The sequence below is a fragment of the Oratosquilla oratoria genome, chromosome 36 (genome assembly GCF_046742065.1).
Source record: "Oratosquilla oratoria isolate Oo_2021 chromosome 36, ASM4674206v1, whole genome shotgun sequence".
NCBI classification, from domain to species: Eukaryota; Metazoa; Arthropoda; class Malacostraca; order Stomatopoda; family Squillidae; genus Oratosquilla; species Oratosquilla oratoria.
Genome location: NC_134812.1, coordinates 33,868,371 through 33,878,181, shown reverse-complemented (window position 1 = coordinate 33,878,181; position 9,811 = coordinate 33,868,371).

Genomic DNA, 9,811 nt, shown 5'->3' with positions numbered 1-9,811 from the left:
GAAGAAACTAATGGTGCTGATCATGAACTAGGTGTTAATATTCAAACATCACATGAGAAAAGTGATGATGCAGTGATAACCAGAGACACTTTATCTGATTCAGAATGTGTGCAAGGGGATATTATAGATGAAAAGCCCATGTTAAAGGAACCACTTTTAGACACCATTGAGAATGAAATAAATGATGTACAGGTGTGTAATTTGCAGGAGGAAGGAAAGGAAGAAAATGAGGTGAAATATGATGGCAATAATAGGTGCAATGTTAAAGAAATTGAACTTGTAAAAGAACCAGATGTAGTTGATTTTGGAAATGAAAAAGAAATTTTTAAAGTTTGTAACCCTAAGAAACGAAAAGATAAATTTTGTGAAGCCATGGAAGAAGACCATTCATTTTCATACCAGACAAACCAAAATATGAGTGATCATGAAATATCCATTAGGGAAGATCATAAGGAGACGTGGAATAAAGGAGTTAATTCAAAATCTGACACTTTGGTAAAGAAACATGAAGAGAAAGGTGTCACAGAAGAAAATTCTGATTTATACGAGACAAAACATCAACAATCGGAAACTATAACTTCAAGTGATATTGTTGGAATGGTAAGTAATGAAGATGTTGTTCCAGAAGCCGAAGATATTATAGACAGTAAACGAGTTATTGAAATTTTGTACCATACAAAGCACCTGGAACCGGAAGATACTATTGGAGATGACAGCAGCAGAAAAGAAACAAGTATAAATAGTGTTCCAGAAGTGGAGAAACACCACATGGATAACAAAGAAGAAATTGAAAGTAACGTTATGTCCATCAAAGAGGTTAAGCAGGACAGAAAGCAAGTAGTGAAAACAAATTGGGAAGCTCATGAAAGAAATTCCGTATCGACACCACAAGCTGAGGATAAAATTAAACAAGTTGAAGAACTTGGAAATCTATGCAAACAACCAATGGAAAGTGAGAAAATAGGTCTTAAACATGGTGGGCAGAGGAAAAGTGAGGTAGAATCTTTGTCATCAAGTGAAGAACCTGTATGCAAAAATAATATAAATGATTATGCACCTGTTAGCATATCATTAAATTCTAATCCAGAGCATGAAAGCAATATTAAAGGAGGAGACAGTAAAACAGTCAGAAGAGTTGAAGAGAAAAATGATGTAGTTTCAACAACCACTGAGAGCCCATCAAAAGTGAAGTCCAATAAGGTTTCAAGGTTCATTCAATTGTTTAGTAGAAACAGTGGTACAGCGAGTTCAGCTGTGGATGGAAGTAATGGTATCAAGCGGAATTCAAGTAGTTCATCTGTGCAGGAGTATGCAGTCAGTACGAAAAGTAAAGATGAAAGAAAAACAGACAGCCGGAGCCAGAGTTCTGGTAAGAAAATCTGGCAACCATATCGTAGTCAGAGTTTGAAAGAAAAATGTGTCTCCAAAAGTGCAAAAGCCAAAGATGATATAATCAAAGAGCATAAACAGAAGGGAGAAGAAGGTAATTCTGAAAACTGTGATAAAGAATCACAAAATGAAGATGAAATTGTAGTACCTAAGGGACAAGTTGCTGCCAGAAGAAGCAAGTTTGAAGCAGCTACGCAAGGGTGTCGAACATACTTTAGCCAGTGCATTATAATGCCTACAAAGAATAAGAAGCACAGGAAGAGAGATTCAAAAACTGAAGATTATTGTGTTACTGAAATGCAACCACAGTCAAGTAGCTCAGAATTGTTTACACAGGTATGCCAGACAAAAACTGAAGACCATCCAGAAGAGCCTCAGTCCACAGATAAAGAGGATGATTTTTCCAAAGGAAAATTTTCAATGCAAAGGTGCCATGATAGTTTTGATGATGACTTCATATTTCATACAGAGGATAAGGAAACTGGATTATTCTCAAAAATTGACGAAGAACTCTGTTCCTATTTAACAGGTGTTAATAATGAAGTCAAAGAGACAAGAGACAATGTAAATGGAAAATTGTATGGTCATAATCAGGAATTAATCAGCATTGATAACTTTAAGTGTAGTGAAGAAAAGATGATAAAGATTTCACCCAATGAAAATAGCAATGAAAATTCAAAAATAGGATCTGACTTACCAGTATGCCATTTATCTCTCAAGCCTACTCATTCACCATATAGAAAAACTTCCCTGCTGAGTCATGAACAGCCAGATTCTCAAGAATTGGACTGGATAAGTGAAGGGCTTTGTTCAGAGGTTTTGGAGACTTTGGAAAAAAGCAGTGACAGTTTGGTAATAACAGATGATAACCAAAATGATCCACTGTCTGGAGAAAATGTGTCAGATTCGTTAGTGGATGTTGGTCAGTTAGATGGCTCTCTTGAAAATGACTCCGATGCCGTGAAACAAGGTATTGAATTGGAAGATCCCTGTCAGTCCCATGTGGATGTAGAATTTAAGTTTTGTGGTGGAGGTTCCAAAGTAGGGGCGCTTGTATCTAGGTTCGAAAATAATCATATTAATGATTAAAATAGAATTTCATCCATATATATGTGTATTCATATGTCATAGGTCATATAACCATCAACATCTGTTGCCCTCATATATTTTTATTTTGACAATATTGCATGAATGTTCTCAGAACTGTCACATGTCATATGTAAATGAATGCTACCCACATTAAAGTTTTGCTTATTATATATGCAGTTTAGTTCACCACAAATTCAATACATAAATAAAGCATGAAATCGGTTTTAGAATTTCTTGTAACAAAGGAAGGCTTGGATTATTTAATACATGTTAGTGACTGGTGCAGAAGAATGAGAAATGTAATACTCCTTTTCTGAACTGTACTAGGTAACATTTGATTTTATGAGTAACATCTTAAAGTATTGTTGGGAAATATCACTGAATAAGTTCATTTATACTGGATGAATTGTATAGATGGGATGCAATGAGAGTAATTCTATTTTAAAATTCATCCAAAGAGATTATATGAAGGGGTGATTGTGTATGTGATGCTGTATGGGATGTAGACTTAGAATTAAGAAAAGTAGAAAAGAGAATTTTAAATACGTTTTGAGATAAAGTGCCTGAGAAGTTACAAGGTTGGATAGAGTGAGAAATGAGGAGTGTGTGGGTGGAAAGGGAGCTGACAGATAGGGCTAATGAATGATTTTTGGAATGGTAAGGGCATATAGAAAGAATGATTAGCATAAATAGTGTGGAAAGCAGAGGTGGATGGAATGACCTTGAGGGGATGACCAAGAATGAGATGGATGGATGGAGTGAAAAGGGCCTTGAACAGGAGGGGAAGGGAGAAGAGTGGATAGTTGTAAGTGGAGAGTGGTTGTGTATGGATGATGTAATGATGCTGCCTGAAGGAATTTCTCCCAGCCTTCTCTATTTTCCTCATGAAAAGACGAGGAGGGGAAGGCTGCCATGTAAATGAAGCAGCCCTGTTGTGAATGTACTGTCTCTTGCTGCATTGCTTCTGACCTGGGCAGTGGACAAGAGACAGGGATAACCCTTCATCTATGAAGAGATAAGATGAGGGGGAACACTGGGTGTTTGATGAAAGTGAAATGGGTGGGAGTGGGAGCATGCCTTGGCTGGCTACCTCCCTTATAAGGGGGAAGAGGCAATTGGTATATAGATAGAATGCAAATGTTTTGATGGAATTGAATATGTATACAAGGTGTGAGGCACCAATGATACGTATTGCACCAGCAAGTGGTGGTCCTATAAGATAGACATCAGAGAGAATTATCTTCCTGCCCATCTTAAGAATTCTTCAGCAACCACAATTTCATTTCTGGTGCAATCAGGGCTGATTTTCAGGCTTTACTAGGCCCAGGATTAGTATTTGCTCCACATTTTCACACAAGGAGAGCTGACCCTCCTACTACTATGAGCCAATGAAATAGAAACGTTTCAACATTAATCCAATTCAAACAGCAACTCAATGTCTCCCATGAAAATGCCTGAAGAACATTGCAAGTTGCTGTGGGGCTGTGGGTTTCCTGTTGGTGAGGTGTAAGGAGGCTTAGATGTGGGAATGAGGAGATTCCAGGGAACATCAGTACATTAACCTATGGAAATTTGAACATCTTGGAAAACTAAAAGATAAAATTCATGAATGGATGAAAAGTTTTGTGAAGGGCAGGTATGTGAGGAAAAAGGGAAAAAATAAGATGTCAGAATTGAGGACAAGTGACTAGTGGAGTCCCACAAGTGTTGGTACCTTATCCCTATCTACATGATATGACATAAGATACATATACCAAAGGCTTTCCCCCTTACAAGGGAGGTAGCCAAAAAACAAAGGCATAAAAACCATTACCACCCATTCCATCCCCCACATACTCTACTCCTATACACCCCCCTCCCTCCCTCTCTCTTATCTTGGCTCCTTCTAGATGACTGGTCATCCCTGGGTCTGAAGCAGTGTTGCAAGACATAGCACATCCACAACAAGGCAGTTTCATGAAATCGGTGACCCCCCTGTCCACCCCCTCATTTTTTACTCTCTCCATGATATTTGTATCACCTGCAAACATTGTAATATAACTTGTTTCATCTAATTAGTGGTAGAAGGTAAAACAAATTATATTATCATGTTTGCAGGTGATACAAATATCATGGGGAGAGTAAAAGATGGGTAATGTTGATTGTCGTAAAAAGATTTAAATAACATGTGCCTGGAGCCAAGAGAAAAAAAATAATGTTGGTGCTTGAAAATGCAAAATATTGGAAATGAGAAATTCCAGAAAAAGGCCATTATTGAATTATTCACTGGGAAGCAAGACAGTTACAAAGGCAAAAGATGAGAAGCTCTGGTAGTAATAAGGGTTACCTGTCACCTGACAAACATATAAAAAAGTCATAGGCAAGACATATGGATTGCTGAAGAACATAATGACTTTCTGCATGGATGAAGGAATGAAAAAATCTGTCTTAAATGGGAATATGCAGCAGTGATATTGTCATTACACAATGTGAATTATATTATATAAATAGGATCGACAGAGTACAAAAAGCAGCAATCAAAATGATTCTCAGCACTGCAGGTAAGTTGAACAATGAGAAGCAAGAAGCACCAGACCTGTTATCGTTAAAGGATTGAAGAGAAATAAGGGACTTATTGCGATATTCAGGTTACCGAAGAGGATGGACAAAGTTGACCAACACTGCTTCATTATATGGTGAGCCCCTCCTTATCCACTTGAAATTATTTACCGAGCAGACCAGATGAACATCCTTTTGTGTCATGTATTTCATATATTCACAATCTTTCTCAGCCTTCTACTATTTGCATCTTCTCTTCCCTGCTCTAGAGACATTCCTTGTGCATTGAAGGTTCCTTTCACCCAATCTATCCATATCATTCATAGCCTTCCTCTCAAGTTTATTCTATTTGCCTCTGCAGCCCCCCCTCTTTCTGCAGGTTGTTCCTCGCTCGTTTTTTCAATGCACCTAAACCACCTTCACATTTTTTTTAACCCTATCTTAGTATCTGACAACTCTCTTCCACCACAATTCTCTGCCTCACCTCCACAATTCTCACTATTCATCAGGGTTGCACCAATTAATTGGCAGATAATTGGTAAATGGTCATATAAACTATTTTACCATTTCACCTGAATTAGGTTGTTGGCTTATCAGTTGGTTTTACTAATTGGTCATTCTTGTTTTTATTACTGATCGACATGTCATGAAGCAAGAAAAACATGAGCTATAGAAATTCTGAAAACATCTTGAATTCAACATATACATACATATACCAAAGGCTTTTTTCCTCCTTACAAAGGAGGTAGCTAGAAAACAAATGCATAAAATCCACACTCACCCATTCCATCCTCACATACTCCACTCCCATTCACCACCCTCCCTCCCTCTTATCTTGGTTCCTCCTGGATGACGGGTCATTCCTATATCTCGACCTCTTCCCTGGGTCAAAAGCTGTGTTGCAAGACACAGTACATCCGCAGCAAGGCCGCTCCTCTCCGTCCCCTCGTACAGAAATGGAGAAGACATAAATCCCTTCGGGCTGCGTCAATTTTTCACACATACTCCCTCATCCCCCCACCCACTCCCTTTGATGCATCACAGCATCATACATACACAACCATTCTATCTTCTGTCTTTTCCCATCTTTCCTCAACAGACATTCCCCTCTTTCCCAATACCCCTTTTACCTCATCCATCCATATCATCCTTGGTCGCCCCCTCATAGTCACTCCTACCTCTGCCTTCCACAACCTCTTTTACTAATCTTTCTTCACTCATTCTTTCCACGTGTCCAAATATCCCAATACTCTTTCATCAACCCTATCTCCCAATCATTTTTCCACCACCGTTCTTCTGCAAGACACAGTACATCCGCAGCAAGGCCGCTCCTCTCCGTCCCCTCGTACAGAAATGGAGAAGATATAAATCCCTTCGGGCTGCATCAATTTTTCACACATACTCCCTCATCCCCCCACCCACTCCCTTTGATGCATCACAGCATCATACATACACAACCATTCTATCTTCTGTCTTTTCCCATCTTTCCTCAACAGACATTCCCCTCTTTCCCAATACCCCTTTTACCTCATCCATCCATATCATCCTTGGTCGCCCCCTCACAGTCACTCCTACCTCTGCCTTCCATAACCTCTTTTACTAATCTTTCTTCACTCATTCTTTCCACGTGTCCAAATATCCCAATACTCTTTCATCAACCCTATCTCCCAATCATTTTTCCACCACCGTTCTTCTCACCTCGTTTCTCACTCTATCCAGCCTAGTAACCCCTATCATACTTCTCAGGCATTTCATCTCAAACACATTCAAACTCCTCTCTTATGTTTCATGTTTCTACACCATACAATGGTGTCGGCATAATCTCCTCTTAGCATCCATTCCCAAATATATTCATTTCTCATTAAACTTTTTAATCCCCCAAGGCATTTACTTGCTTCTCTCAATCTACAGTACATTCTACCTCCACCTCAATTTCTCCCTTTTCCGCCACATTCGCACCCAAATATTTAAAACTATCCACTTCCTCCAGTCTCCCTTAATACTCATTCCCAATCTGATTCTGATTCTGATTTGCTAGGTAAGACCACCCGCTTGCGCGGCATCGATTTTTGTGGGAGGGGATGTCCAGCGTGCACACGCACGCACTCTAGCTACAACACGTCAGATCACGACCTCTCCAGAAAACTCCCGCGGCATATCCTATTGTGTCGGACTTCACCCGCGGTCATTTGGTTGAGTGCTAGAGGACACCTGCGGCCGCCATTGCCAATTTCAAGTCGTCATACGACATATATAACTTTACTATGTGCTCCAATGCTTGTATATAGAAAAATATGCATGAATACTGAGTATCCATACTCAGTTTATTATTGTACATTGTAGAAGTAGATTAAGCAGTAGACAGTAGAGAATAAATTATATATAACTTATTTAATTTCGCAACAGCCACTATTTGAATTTGTATATAAGATAGTACCATTGGCAACCGAAAGTATTTTCCTCGTGTAATAATTTGAGATGTAGGTCAGTCTAGACGGAGAGATTAAAGAAAACAAACCACAATTTCGTTTGTCTCAACTCCAAGCCCAATATAGACTACAAGCAAATCTACATTCTGGTGGCAGCGGTTACGGATAAGCGGATTCCACGTGTTGAGAAGATACATCAGAGATCTACAATCCGGTCGAACATAGTCACTTTTCAACTCTACGCTGAGCCACACCAAGTATCATATGTCGCGCTCCTTGTTTACGACTAAATATAAATATATAGATAGGTAGGTGGGAGCTGGCCAAGATAGTTTAGATCACAAGGAACACGAACAAACTTTATACATATAGTTTTCACTTCACATTTGGTGGTGAATGAGACTAATGTTTCTCAAATATGTGACTTTTATTATTGTGATATTATTACTTCAAAGTCAAAATAGATGACTGTGATGTGTACGGGTGTGCGGGTGTGGGAGGCTGGACTTAATTAATAGACACCGACCTTGTATGAATGTCCTGGTTGCAGTTCCAACTGTAACCGCTAATCGTTGAATGAATCACCTGTACTTAGCTTTAGGCTAGACTGGAAATAGTTTAGAGCTCTGACAACTTTAAACTGAATACTTTTGGGTGTCCGAGCAGACTGAACTTTACTTTGATGCTGGCTAGGAAGAAAGCTCTTAATGATATAAGCTCCTCCTACAACTAATTATGATTGGCTAAGAATCTCTCTGTATGGTAGAAAGGGCCAATGGACACACGTGGGAAACACACGCTTCGTCAACACTCCTGCTTTCCTTAAACAAGGCTCGGTTCATTCGGGGGGTCAGAGGTCACGAATCCATTACAGAAAGGGCGACCTCACGAGACAGAAAGTGTTATGGCTTGATAAGGTGCCCAGCGCGCGATGCGATGACGAAAACTAGTATCGACTAGTATCACTGTCTAGTGGTGATGATGCCGTCGTCAAACCAATCACCACACATACTTATGAGCCAACGCTCTTCGCTGCATCGCCAAGCATCATGTTTAGGAACCAACACTCTTCGCTGCATCGCCAGGCATCATACTACAAGCTAACGCTCTTCACTACATCGTCCAGCTGTCCACTACGAGGAAATCCATCTTCGCTGCATTACTCCCATGGAAAAGCAACAAACTCCTACATCATTCCTACTAACATTCTGGTAGTCTACAGGACGACCTCCCTCCGCAGCATTGTCCAACACTCATGACAAGACAACCCTCGTCACCACATCCAACATTACTCCCACGAGTCGGACATCCTCTGCCTTCTCCACGCCGCCACCGACGCATCATTGTCTACGTCTTCGCATGAGTGCGACCTTCAAGTCCATTTTAATGCCAAAGTCATCCATATATATATTTTTTCTCTCTTCTCATTTGACGTTATAATTTTTGTGTATTTGCATGTTCCTATTTTCTTGGATATATTATTTCTATAACTCACCAGGCCAATACATTGTACCAAATACTCCCCCTGTTTACAGCAGTGCATATTCCCATCGCTGCCACCAGAATATAAATTTGTTTGTAGCCTTAGTTGGGTTTGAAGGCGTTGAGACAAACGAAGCAGTGGTTCGTTTTCTTATATCTCCGTCTAGACTGATCTACATCTCAAATCAGGAAAACCCTGGCGGTTGTCAATGGTGCTATTTTACATACAAATCTACATTCTGATGGCAAGAGGTGGATCCGAAGAAACAACTCTACACTCCCATAGAAACTACCTATAATATTGAATTATCAACATATTTCAGTGTATGGGAGGGGGAGAAAAGAACCGACCTGTCGATCGGAGTGCTCTAGTTAGAATGACTACGGCTTCCGCGGGCATCTTATTCATTAAGTTAACCCTACCAATGGTTTCGCCTATTTAATCCCTTGTACTTCGTCAGCCATTCCATTCGAGTCACATCAGGCGCTCCCAACCTTCCATATTCCCCGTGTTACGGGAAATGGCACGTACGCATTTTGGGAGACGCGCCAGAGGGATGATATATCCTACGGCCTACGTCTAATTAGATTCATGATGTGTTCCTAACTCTATAAACATACATATAAGATTAACATAATCCGGAATCACCGGCATTTCATCTCGACTTTATTAAAATCAATTATTTCCTAAATAATCGAATAAACATCATACCATTCCAGGATAACTTACTAACAGAAACAAAACACACTCTCTAAACAATACAATTTGATATTTACACTTTAAAGATGTTCTTAATTCAAATAAGAGCTCAGGAAAGTAATTAGACTATAGCATTATTGGAACCTACTTCATAGCCAACTCTGCCGGTGTTATTTACGGCAAT